Source organism: Maylandia zebra, unplaced genomic scaffold, assembly GCF_041146795.1.
Source record: "Maylandia zebra isolate NMK-2024a unplaced genomic scaffold, Mzebra_GT3a scaffold11, whole genome shotgun sequence".
Taxonomy (NCBI): Eukaryota; Metazoa; Chordata; class Actinopteri; order Cichliformes; family Cichlidae; genus Maylandia; species Maylandia zebra.
In genome coordinates, this window is record NW_027490041.1 from 7,607,280 (window position 1) to 7,619,682 (window position 12,403).

General features: G+C 44.5%; 1 long non-coding RNA gene across 1 annotated transcript; it reads right to left on the reverse strand.

Annotated features, from left to right (window-relative positions):
* Positions 1–201: 201 nt before the first annotated feature.
* Positions 202–939, reverse strand: LOC112433507 (uncharacterized). Its single transcript, XR_013096392.1, has 3 exons — positions 581–939; positions 388–495; positions 202–310 (listed from the first exon to the last, which is right to left on the reverse strand). It is a non-coding gene; the product is annotated as an uncharacterized LOC112433507 (long non-coding RNA).
* Positions 940–12,403: the final 11,464 nt, after the last annotated feature.

Here is a 12,403-nt window from a genome sequence, read left to right on the forward strand (position 1 = left end):
TAGAAGCATATGTTGAAGTATAAGGTACAGTATGGATTTTCTTTGGATTTCTCAGTAAAAAAGCACTTTGCATTATACTTTCCTAAAAACTGGAAGTTTGTCAGATTGACTGAAAATGTGAGAAGAGTTATCTTACCATGTCGAGCACACAGGAGAAGGGACTTCGCCTGGGAAGCTGAGTCGAATACAACTTAAAAGGCCTGGGATATCTTCTCATTAAAGAACCCAAAACAAAAGGATTAGGGAAGATTTCTTCTGGAGAAAAGGGGATGTTGTTGATTTTGCCCAGAAACAACATGCTGTGAAGGATCTGTTGAGTGAAAACATATTTGCTTATTGTTAGTAGTGATAAACAGGACTGTCTTAAAAGTGTCAAAGGTAACACACCTCATCCACCAAGTGTTGACTTCCCGGAGTCATGTAAGAGCCCCGAACCATCCTCTTGGTAATCTTGTAGGCATTAGTTTTGAACCTCCTTTGAGAAATTGTTGTCTTCTAAAATGATAATGATCGAGCAGTTAGGGATTTAAAGACACAGGAGATCTGATAACTTTGGCTACAGCAGAGTCTGCAGACATACCTATTTTGCTCTTGGTCGGCCTATTTTAAACATGAGAGAAAACATAGTTAGTGAAATGTTGATAACATACAATGACTATCATTGGTGGCTGAAAAGATGCCAGGTAACAAGTGAAAAGCTGCTACTTACCATCGCCACAGTCTAAGAATGAAACAGGAAACACTGAGCGAGTTGCCTCCATCTTAAAGCTGTTGATCATGTGATTTAAAGGAAAGCCACACCCAGCTCTTTCCTGGAATTTTACTCGACTGTAGAAAACTGCTCCATTTGCCCCGCCCACCCATGATCTTTAATATCTACCAAAAACAACCTTTTGGTTGTCAGTAACCAGCCGATCGTTTTCGCGATTAAAAAGTGGCTTTTTGCGGCGGCGTTCCCACCGCGAGCAGAACTCCGGCTCAAAAACCGCTGTTTTTGAACACTTTTATTTACTTGAGCATTTTAATGGGCTTACTTTGAAACAAAGTGCGATTGAATGATTATTGTTATGTGTTGCCTTGAATTCGGCTATGCTGTCTGTTAGACAGCTGTTTTCCTTTATTGTTGTTTTTGTATTGTTTGTAGCGAACGCTACTGGAATGTATAGATTAAGCTACGTAGCCAAGATAATTAATAATTTAACTGTTGTACATTGGTTGATGATGATTTGCATTGTTACATAGGCTTGCAGAAAAATATATTTGTTTACCGGTAAACTGAATCGAACTTGATGTGCTAATGGACGTTTTTCTGACCTACAGGTCAGGTTTTGTTCCCTCCCTTTGAATTAATCTTCTTCATATTGAAGTGGCGAGCCGGTAGGACCATTCTTTGTTTCCCCTCTTTCCCCCACTTAGCCGTCTTTGGATTACGGACATATTTCCCCATTTGTATGAAGCTGGACTCTAAGGAGGAATACCTTAAAAGTGAACTTTAAAAAGAAGAGGACCAAAAAGGACTTTTGCACAGAAAGATCACAGCATTGATTTATTATTTAATTGTGGGCATTTATGTTGTGTGTTGTGTTAATTATTTTGTTCCATTTCCCCTTTCCTCCATTTATTCAATATATTTTTGGTACAAGATATTGCAGTCTTTGGTCTCATCATTCACACCATCTAGGCTCCATAAAGAACTATTTCTTCTGCGCGTCAGTCAGTAAACTCATCCATTGAAATAAACTAGTCCTTAAATAACTTTGAGTTACACAGTGGCAAATGTAATAGAGAAAGACACAGGGCCACCTGAAATCTGTCGTCCTATCTGATTCAAAACCAACATGTAGGAGAATCTGGAATCTTTGATTTTGAGTTAAAAATAAAATATGGGTAAAATGCAGAAATGTTTTTACTAACATGTACTAACAGAGACTTGGAGGAGAGAGACCTAATGTTTAATAATCCACATTTCACTGCTTTACTCTTTGGTTCAGATGTGGATAATGTATTGTTCTTTCTTTGTGATTGTTTATGTTTAAGTTGTTTGTTGCTGGTTTTTAGTTTTTTTGTCTGTTTGGAAGCTGACACAGTCTCTATGGAGATGGGTTTTTGGGGGGGTAGCAGGAGGAGAGAAGCTGCAGAGAGGCGTGTAAGACTGCAACTCTGCTTCCTGGTCCCAACTCTGGATAGTCATATTTTGGGGGGTTTAATAAACTACTACTCCATGATGTAAAGCTGAAGTATTACACAGCTTTATGAACCTCCTGTTATCCTGGTAGACGAGTACAGCAATAAATCTTTTACTTGAACATCTTCTGGCTCCAATAAGCTTTGAAATGTGACCATGAAGTTAGAGACACACTGACTGAAACCCACAGCTGTGACTGTGGATCACATCCACACACAGTGTAGCTGCTGTCTCTGTGTGAGGTCTGTGTATATATGTATATACACTGAACAAAAATATAAACGCAACACCTTTGTTTTTGCTCCCATTCCCCATGGGATGGACGTAGAGATCTAAAATTCATTCCAGATACACAATATAACCATCCCTCCCAAACAGTGGTCACAAATCAGTCCAAATGTGTGGTAGTGGGCACATCTGCCATATTGAGATAATCCATCCCACCTCACAGGTGTGCCACATCAGGATGCTGGTCTGACATCATGAGTAATGCACAGGTGTACCTCAGACTGCCCACAACAAAAGGCCACCCTGGAATGTGCAGTTTTTTGCGCTATTGGGGGTCTGGGGACCCAGAACCGGTCAGTATCTGGTGTGACCACCATTTACCTCATGCAGTGCAACACATCGTCGCATGGAGTCTATCAGATTGTCAATTGTGGCCTGTGGAATGTTGGTCCACTCCACTTCAATGGCTGTGCGAGGTTGTTGGATATTCGTGGGAACTGGTACACGCTGTCGTATACGCCGGTCAAGCACATCCCGAACATGCTCAATGGGTGACATGTCCGGTGAGTATGCTGGCCATGCAAGAACTGGGACATTCTCAGCTGCCATCTGCCCTGAACAATGTGAACCATGATTCATCCGTGAAGCGCACACCTCTCCAACGTGCCAGACGCCATCGAATGTGAGCATTTGCCCACACAAGTCTGTTACGGCGACGAGCTGGAGTCAGGTCAAGACCCCGATGAGGACGACGGGCATGCAGTTGAGCGTCCCTGAGACGGTTTCTGACAGTTTGTGCAGAAATTGTTTGGTTGTGCAAACCAATTGTTCCAGCAGCTGTCTGGGTGGCTGGTCTCAGACGATCTTGGAGGTGAACCTGCTGGATGTGGAGGTCCTGGGCTGGTGTGGTTACAAGAGGTCTGCGGTTGTGAGGCCGGTTGGATGTGCTGCCATATTCTCTGAAACGCCTGTGGAGACGGCTTATGGTTGAGAAATGAACATTCAATGCACGGGCGACAGATCTGGTTGACATTCCTGCTGTCAGCATGCCAATTGCACGCTCCCTCATTGCTTGTGGCATCTGTGGCATTTTGCTGTGAGACAAAACTGCACATTCCAGGGTGGCCTTTTGTTGTGGGCAGTCTGAGGTACACCTGTGCACTACTCATGATGTCAGATCAGCATCCTGATGTGGCACACCTGTGAGGTGGGATGGATTATCTCAATATAGCAGATGTGCCCACTACCACACATTTGGACTGATTTGTGACCACTGTTTGGGAGGGATGGTTATATTGTGTATCTGGAATGAATTTTAGGTCTCTACGTCCATCCCATGGGGAATGGGAGCAGTAACAAAGGTGTTGCGTTTATATTTTTGTTCAGTGTATTTATGCTTATATTCATATTCTCTTATTCCCCTTTATTTGATATCCTAATTCTGTGCTGTGTAAAAGTTTGTCGGTGTTCTGCTGCTACAAACTGGATTCCCTGGAGGATAAACATGAGGGATTCATAAAGTTCTATCTCTCTGTTAAAATCCCCCAAAATAAATGAAATGTGAATTTCAGGCAGACATGTTTTTAAAAGAGTCACTTTAGAATAGAATAGAATAGAATAGAATTCAACTTTATTGTCATTGCACATGCACAGGTACAGGGCAACGAAATGCAGTTTGCATCCATCCAGAAGTGCTTTAGTGATATAGATATATTACAATATATATTAGCAATAGTATAGATATGTAAGTATATTACAGAAATGGGTCTATTATGGTATGTTATAATGTACACGGTATGAAGTATGTTGTGAATATTCTATAACTAAGTATGTACAGGCTGTAGTGAGTACAAGCTATGTACAGGCTATGAACAGGATATAAATATGAAAAACTATACAGAATATGAAATAAATAACTTTACAGAAATTTGAGATATACAGCTATACAGAAATGGGAACTATGCAAGTTGTAAACAGTTGTAGGATTAAAGATTATTGAATGTACAGAATGATTATTTACACAGAGCTATACAGTAGTGCAGTTAAGATAAGTGAGGGTGTAGATAGTTTCTACAGAGGCTATATGAAGTGCTAGTGGTTGTGAGTGGTGGTTCAGTCCATGTTATTATTGTGTGTTTGAGGGTACAGTTGTCCATTGTGGGGGTGTGTATGTTCAGTGCATGAGTTTAACGTGGGTCAGATGTCAGGAGGCAGAGTTCAGGAGTCTGACAGCTGTGGGGAAGAAGCTGTTCCGGTACCTGGTGGTCTTAGTCCGGAGGCTCCTGTGGCGCCTCCCAGAGGGCAGGAGGGTGAAGACTCCATGTGATGGGTGACTGGGGTCTTTGATGATTTTCCCAGCCCTTTTCAGACACCGCTTCCTGTAGATGTCTTTTATGGCAGGAAGTGGTGCTCCGGCGATGCGCTGGGCAGTTTTCACGACCCTCTGCAACGCCTTCCGGTCCGAGGCAGAGCAGTTCCCGTACCAGACTGTTATACAGTTGGTCAGGATGCTCTCGATGGTGCAACGATAGAAGTTCACCAGGATGTCTGAGGACAGGTGGTTCTTCCTCAGGGTCCTCAAGAAGAAGAGGCGCTGGTGAGCCTTCTTGACCAGCTTGGAGCAGTTGGTCGTCCAGGTGAGATCCTCGGAGATGTGGACTCCCAGGAACTTGAAGCTGCTCACACGCTCCACAGCCGTCCCCTTAATGTGGATGGGTGGATGTGGGTCAGCATTCCTCCTGTAGTCCACGATGAGCTCCTTGGTCTTCTCGGTGTTAAGCAGCAGGTTGTTTGTGTCGCACCACTCAGCCAGACGATCCACCTCCTCCCTGTAGGCGGCCTCATTGTTGTCACTGATGAGGCCAATCACCGTGGTGTCATCTGCAAACTTAATGATGGTGTTGGAACCATCAGCAGGTCTGCAGTCGTGGGTGAAGAGGGAGTAGAGGAAAGGGCTCATCACACAGCCTTGTGGTACACCGGTGTTCATTGTGATGGTAGATGAGCAGTGGTTATCCAGCCGGACATGTTGGGGGCGGTTGGTCAGGAAGTCCAGTAACCATTTGCAGATGAGGGAGCTGATGCCCAGGTCTGTCAGTTTCCTGATGAGTTGTGAGGGGTGGATTGTATTGAATGCTGAACTGAAGTCTATAAACAGCATTCTGGCGTAGGTGTTGTTGTTGTCCAGGTGTGAGAGGACAGAGTGCAGTGCGATGGAGACTGCATCCTCTGTGCCCCTGTTATGGCGGTATGCGAATTGGTGGGGGTCCAGGGTGGGGGGGAGACAGGATTTGAAGTGTGCTAGGACCAGCTGCTCTAAGCACTTAGTGATGATGGGGGTGAGTGCTACTGGGCGGTAGTCATTGAGGCAAGATGGGTTGGAGTTTTTGGGTATCGGGACGATGGAGGTGGATTTGAAGCAGGCCGGTACCACAGCGTGGGCCAAGGACAGATTGAATATGTCTGTGAGCACTCCTGCAAGCTCCCCAGAACACGCTCTGAGAACACGCCCGGGGATGCCATCTGGACCTGCAGCCTTGTGGACATTGATCCTGCTCAGCACCGCTCCTACATCGGTGGGGGAGAGAGTCAGAGGTTGGTGGTCTGGCGTCATGTCTGCTTTGGTTGTGGTTGTGGGGTTCCCTCGCTCAAAACGAGCATAAAAGTTGTTGAGCTCGTTGAGGAAGGAGACATCAGAGGATGCGGGGGAGGGTTTGGTGGTCCTGTAGTCTGTAATGGTCTGGAGTCCTTGCCACATGCGTCGGGGGTTGGAGTTGGAGAAGTGTTCTTCTACCTTCTTTTTGTAATGGTGTTTGGCTTTTTTGATGCCCTTCTTTAGATTAGCCCTGGCTGTGCTGTAGGCGTGTGTATCTCCTGACCTAAAGGCGGTGTTGCGGGCCTTCAGGAGGAGACGAACATCCCGGTTCATCCAAGGCTTCTGGTTGGGGTACATGGTGATCCATTTCTGGGTGGTAACACTGTCTGTGGTTTCGGAGATGTAATCCAGTACAGATGAGGCGTACTGGTCCAGGTCTGTGTGGGTGAACATATTCCAGTCTGTGTTTTTAAATCTGTCCTGGAGCACTGCCTCTGTCCCCTCTGGCCACACTTTAATTGTCCTCACAGCAGGTTTCACACGTTGGATGAGTGGTGAATACCTAGGTGTGAGGAACAGGGAGAGATGGTCCGATTGTCCAATGTGGGGGAGGGGTGTGGCTTTGTAGGCTCCAGCCAGGTTGGAATACACATGGTCTAAAGTCTTGTCTCCTCTGGTGTGGCAGGAGACATGTTGGTGGAATCTGGGGAGGACTGTCTTTAAGTTGGTGTGGTTGAAGTCGCCAGCAACAATAAAAGCAGCCTCGGGGTGTTTATTCTGGTGTTTGTTGATGGCTGCAGAAAGTTCTTTCATGGCTAACCTAGCATTAGCGTCGGGGGGGATATACACGGCAGTGAGTATGATTGAAGTGAGTTCTCTGGGGAGATAATAAGGTCTGCATTTGACCATTAAAAACTCCGCATTAGGTGAGCAGTGACTCTCAGTAGTAGTGGAGTTCATGCACCAAGCATTGTTAATATAAATGCACAAACCTCCACCTCTGGTCTTGCCGGAGTCATCTGCTAGCCTGTCGGCTCGGTGTGTGTGGCGTCCTGCTAACTTGATAGCATTGTCCGGGCAGCTGTTGTTCAACCATGTTTCGGTGAAAAACATGACATTTGAGTCCATAATCCGTCTGTTGTTAGTGATGGAGAGCCGTATCTCATCCATTTTGTTTGCCAGAGAACGGACATTGGCAAGGAAAATACTGGGTAAAGGCAGCCGGTGTGGTGTTAGCTTTAGCTTAGCCCGTAGCCCTCCGTGCCTACCTCGCCTTTGTTTACGATCTCGGCGCCGTCTGCGTGCACTTCCGCCCGGCCGGGGAGAGTGGGCAGCCTCCGGTGTTCTGGAGATCTCTGGGATGAGTCGGAGATCGGCGATAAAACTGTTGGAGTTGTGAGTCCAGATGTCCAGAAGCTCTTGTCTGCTGTAGGTCAGCAACGCACAGCAATTCTGGACGAATAATCCGGTTAAAAGTTGCATTTAACCTGTGCGATTTTTTTATTATAAAAAGAAAAGGTTTTCCACATATGCAAAAAGTGCCCTTTTTTCCCCCTGGAGCACTTGCCCCCCAAAATGTCTGTGCACGCCACTGGCAGTACTATTAAAATAAGTACACAATGCACTACTGATGAGCAAACCATGTGGCCAAACACTTTAAGAGACAGACTGGGATCATACCATTATGTGAAAGAGGACGGAAATGTCCCATAGACAGCAAGGGTAGTGGTAGAGACCAGTACACAGAGAAATGGGAGCTGTACTGAAATGCAAGCGTGTCAGGAAAGAGTGAAAAGGCAAAATGAGCAGCATCTGGCTGCATTTCAGTGATATTGGAGACCACAAAGCTGAGTGCAACATTTATACAGGAGATATACAGAAGACGCTGAGAGTAGAACTGATAAAATTAGGAGATGGCTAAAGTGAGACCCATTTTTATTTCCACCCATTTTCCACTGTGGAGGACAAAAGGTTTCAAACTGGTCCAGGTCTTAAACCTCACGTGTTCTTCCTAATAGCAGTAAATGGATAGAAATAAGGCTTTTATGAAAACACTGAATAAAACTTGCTGCCTTTAAAAAGACTAAATGTACAGTTCAGTATTGAATACTACATAAAATAAACTATATATAAAGTGTGTCTGAATGGCAGAGATGCAGAAATATGTGCATGTAGCACAGAGCCACAGCTCAGTGTCTGAATGAGTCTCACAGACCTGAATGTGCTGTTGAAGCCATTTATAATTATAACGTAATTCTTTACTCGTTTGATCTGCTCCTTACCACAAGCCACCAGACGTAGAAGGTTTTGGACTTTTAACTATATTTTCTGAAGTTTTACAACTTTTCTTACTGTTAAAAACCTTGTTATGGCCATTCATGCTGTACAAAGTAATTAGACACTTGTGGTATCTACAGAAATGTCAGAATCTCAGCTAAAAGTTCACAAAACCATCTCAACAACCACCAAACAGCTAAAACAGCAGGTGAGCAGATCACACAAAAAAGATGTAAACACAAATCCCCCTGATCATCTGTTTTTTAAACATGAAGCTTAGTTTTGGACGTTCATTTACCGCTGGTTCAGTGAATTTTGGTTGGACAGTGATGAAACCTGCAGCCTCAGAATCTGTGAGAAGTCTGCTTTCAGCACGCAACAGTATTGTTGTGTTGTGTGCTGTGGATCCACCTCTGCAAACTCATCACTGTTTCACCATCATGTTTCTACTTAGACAATAACAAAGGAAGAAGTTCCCAGGAACTACTTCCTGTCTTGTTAACATAAGAGTATGTTGCCCTTCAAAACACCTCCACTTCTCCTCTTATTAGAGGACTGCCTTATTATTAATCTGCTAATTCTGTCAGTTGATGAAAGGAAAATGCTTGATCTCACCTGAGAGATTCCAGTGTACAGTGTGGACTCTTCAGTCCTTCAGACAGAAGCTTCACACCTGAATCCTTCAGGTTAATGTTACTCAGGTCCAGCTGTCTCAGATTAGAGGTCTGAGAGCTGAGACCTGAGGCCAAAGCTTCACAGCTTCTCTCTGACAGGTCACAGTGACTCAGTCTGAAAAATAACAGATAAACAATTACAAAAATAAAACACTTATGTTGAAGTGTAGTGAGATACTATTATATTTAGCAATATTTAATCTTGTTTTGTCAGGAAACTGAGCACTGATGCAGAGCAACATGTGGAGAGAATCAGAGGAGAAGAAGTGAAGAGAGAACAGCAGTAAAACAACACTGAATTGTTCAGTGTGCTTTTGATATCAACAGAATGTGTCAAATTTCTTTGTTTTGTATTTGTTTTAGTAGAATTGATGGTTATCACTTAGATAACAACCACAGGCCAGGTCTAAATTGCACTTTGGTGACAGTTTGGACATGGACAATTTGTGCTCCATTGTATTCAGTATTGAACAAACTGAGTACCGATGACCACTTAATATTTTTGATATTTTATTTGAGTTGTTCCACCTGATCTGTGTTAACTAGAATAAACATTTAAAAGCTAAAGCTATGATCACATATGTACTTACCAGAGATGGGCAGTAACGCGTTACTGTAATCTGATTACTTTTTTCAAGTAACAAGTAAAGTAAGGGATTACTATTGCAAAATCGGTAATTAGATTACCGTTACTTTCCCGTAGGAACGCTGCATTACTGCGTTATTAAAACTGTGATTTTTTGCGAGAATGTCTCACGACAGTGACGAGTGCGCCGTCAGTGACAACAGCTGTGTGCAGATCAACAATGGATCACATATCGATTGTGGGAGACAGTATGAGCGTGCAGCGTTTAAAGCGTGGAAGTACTGACCTTACTTTGAGTTTGATTCCATAAAAAGTGACAAAAACATTAGCGTCCGCTGTGCGTGGGAAGAAAACTTTTTACAAGGAAAAAAAAAACCCTAAACTTCCAAGCAAGCTCAGAGTGCCCAACGACGTAATGGGAAATTCACAGAGAAACTCGCGGATTCTTCAACTGACCGCGGCACACCTGCACCAGGGTAAACCTCCGCCTACCCAACTCCTGCTTTACAGGTGAAAATAGAGCAACAGGACCGCTGAGTCTTTGACTTTATTTATTTTCTGCTGTGTTTTACTTGCATTTATTTGAGTGAGTGTAAACACAAAAATATTTTATTTTATGTGCTGGAATGTGCAGAAAATAGGTTTAAATGTTAAACTAATTTATTCAAGTCAGAGAATATTGCATATAATTAAATTTTTGCTTGATGCATAAAGTTAAAAGATTAAAACTGATAAAACAAGTAAAAAAAAGAGACTTTTCCATTTGATTACATTTTGTATGATGGATTATGTAGAAAAAGTAGAATTGGGCTGAAAGATCTATCGCTTTATCACCTCTTCAGGTTGTAAATCGTGTTTTTAAAAAGTAACTAAGTAACTAAGTAATTAATTACTTTTGAAAATAAGTAAAGTAACGGGATTACTTTTTTGGGGAAGTAATCAGTAATAAGATAAAGATAAGATAAGATAACCTTTATTAGTCCCACACATGGGAAATTTGTTTTGTCACAGCAGGAAGTGGACAGTGCAAAAGTTATGATGCAAAAATTAGAATACGATAAGAATAAATACAGTACACAACTGTACAGAATAGAATAAAATAAAATAATATACTATATACAGTAGAATAAAATAGAATAAAAATATACAATAAGATAAAAATAGAATACAAATGCTATATACACTGAGTAAAAATACAACGATGCCAGAAAAGATTATTGCACTTAGTATTATTGCATATGTATGGATGTGTGTGTTTGTTCAGTTAAAGTCTTTGTTGTGGAGTCTGACAGCAGTGGGGAGGAAAGACCTGCGAAATCTCTCCGTCCCACACCGTGGGTGCCGCAGTCTCCCACTGAAGGAGCTGCTCAGTGCTGTCACAGTCTGCTGCATGGGGTGGGAGATGTTGTCCAACAGGGATGACAGCTTAGCCGCCATTCTCCTGTCACTCACCACCTCCACTGGGTCCAGAGGGCATCCTAGGACAGAGCTGGTCCTTCGGATCACCCTGTTCAGTCTCTTCCTGTCCCCAGCAGAGATGCTGCCGCCCCAGCAGACCACACCATAAAAGATAGCAGAAGCCACCACAGAGTCATAGAAGGTCTTCAGGAGTGGGCCCTCCACTCCAAATGACCTGAGTCTCCGCAGCAGGTACAGCCTGCTCTGCCCTTTCCTGTAGAGGGCGTCTGAGTTATGAGTCCAGTCCAGTCTATTGTTCAGATGAACACCAAGGTACCTGTAGCTGTCCACAGCCTCAATGTCCATACCTTGGATGTTCAGTAGTTGCAGTGGAGAATGCTTGTGCCTGCGGAAGTCTACCACCAGCTCCTTGGTTTTACTGGCATTGATCTGGAGGTAGTTCAGCTGGCACCAGTCCACAAAGTCTTGAGTCAGTCCTCTGTACTCCTTGTTGTCCCCATCAGTGATGAGGCCGACTATTGCAGAGTCATCAGAGAACTTCTGCAGGAAGCACTGGGTGGAGTTGTGGGAGAAGTCTGCAGTGTAGATGGTGAAGAGGAACGGAGCCAGAACCGTTCCCTGTGGGGCCCCCGTACTGCAGACGACCCTGTCCGACACACAGCCCTGAGTCCTCACATACTGTGGTTGGTCGGTGAGGTAGTCCAGAATCCAGGTAGTGAGGTGATGGTCCACTCCAGAGTTCTCCAGCTTGTCCTTCAGAGCCGAGGGAAGAATGGTGTTGAAGGCACTGGAGAAATCAAAGAACATGATTCTCATAGTGCTTCCAGCGGTCTCCAGGTGAGCGAGGGAACGATGTAGGAGGTGAATGACGGCATCATCTGCTCCAATGCCAGGCTGGTAGGCAAACTGAAGTGGGTCTAGTGATGAGCTTGTTAGGCGCCGAAGCTGAGCCAGGACCAACCGCTCCAGGGTCTTCATCAGGTGGGATGTCAGAGCCACCGGCCTGTAGCTGTTGAGGTCCTTGGGGCGTGAAGTCTTTGGCACTGGAACAACACAGGAGGTTTTCCAGAGCTGTGGGACTCTTCCCAGCCTCAGGCTCAGGTTGAAGAGGTGCTCCATCACCCCACACAGTTGGTCCGCGCAGGACCTGACGACCCTCGAGCTGATGCCATCTGGGCCCGCTGCCTTCTTGCCATCCTCCTCAGTTCCCTCCTAACCTGGGTGGTTGAGAGAGACAGGCTGGAGCCTTGTGTTGAGTGTGTATTGGATGCTGTTGTTGGGGGTGGGGGGAGTGAGCAGGGTGAATAGAGGAGGTGTGAAGTGTCTGAGGTGGAACAGCAGCAGTGGGGGTGGGTGAGTCTGCAGCCGATGTTGCAGACTGCCTCATGGCTGAATCAAATCTGTTGAAGAAATGATTCAGTTCATTTGCCCATCTCACA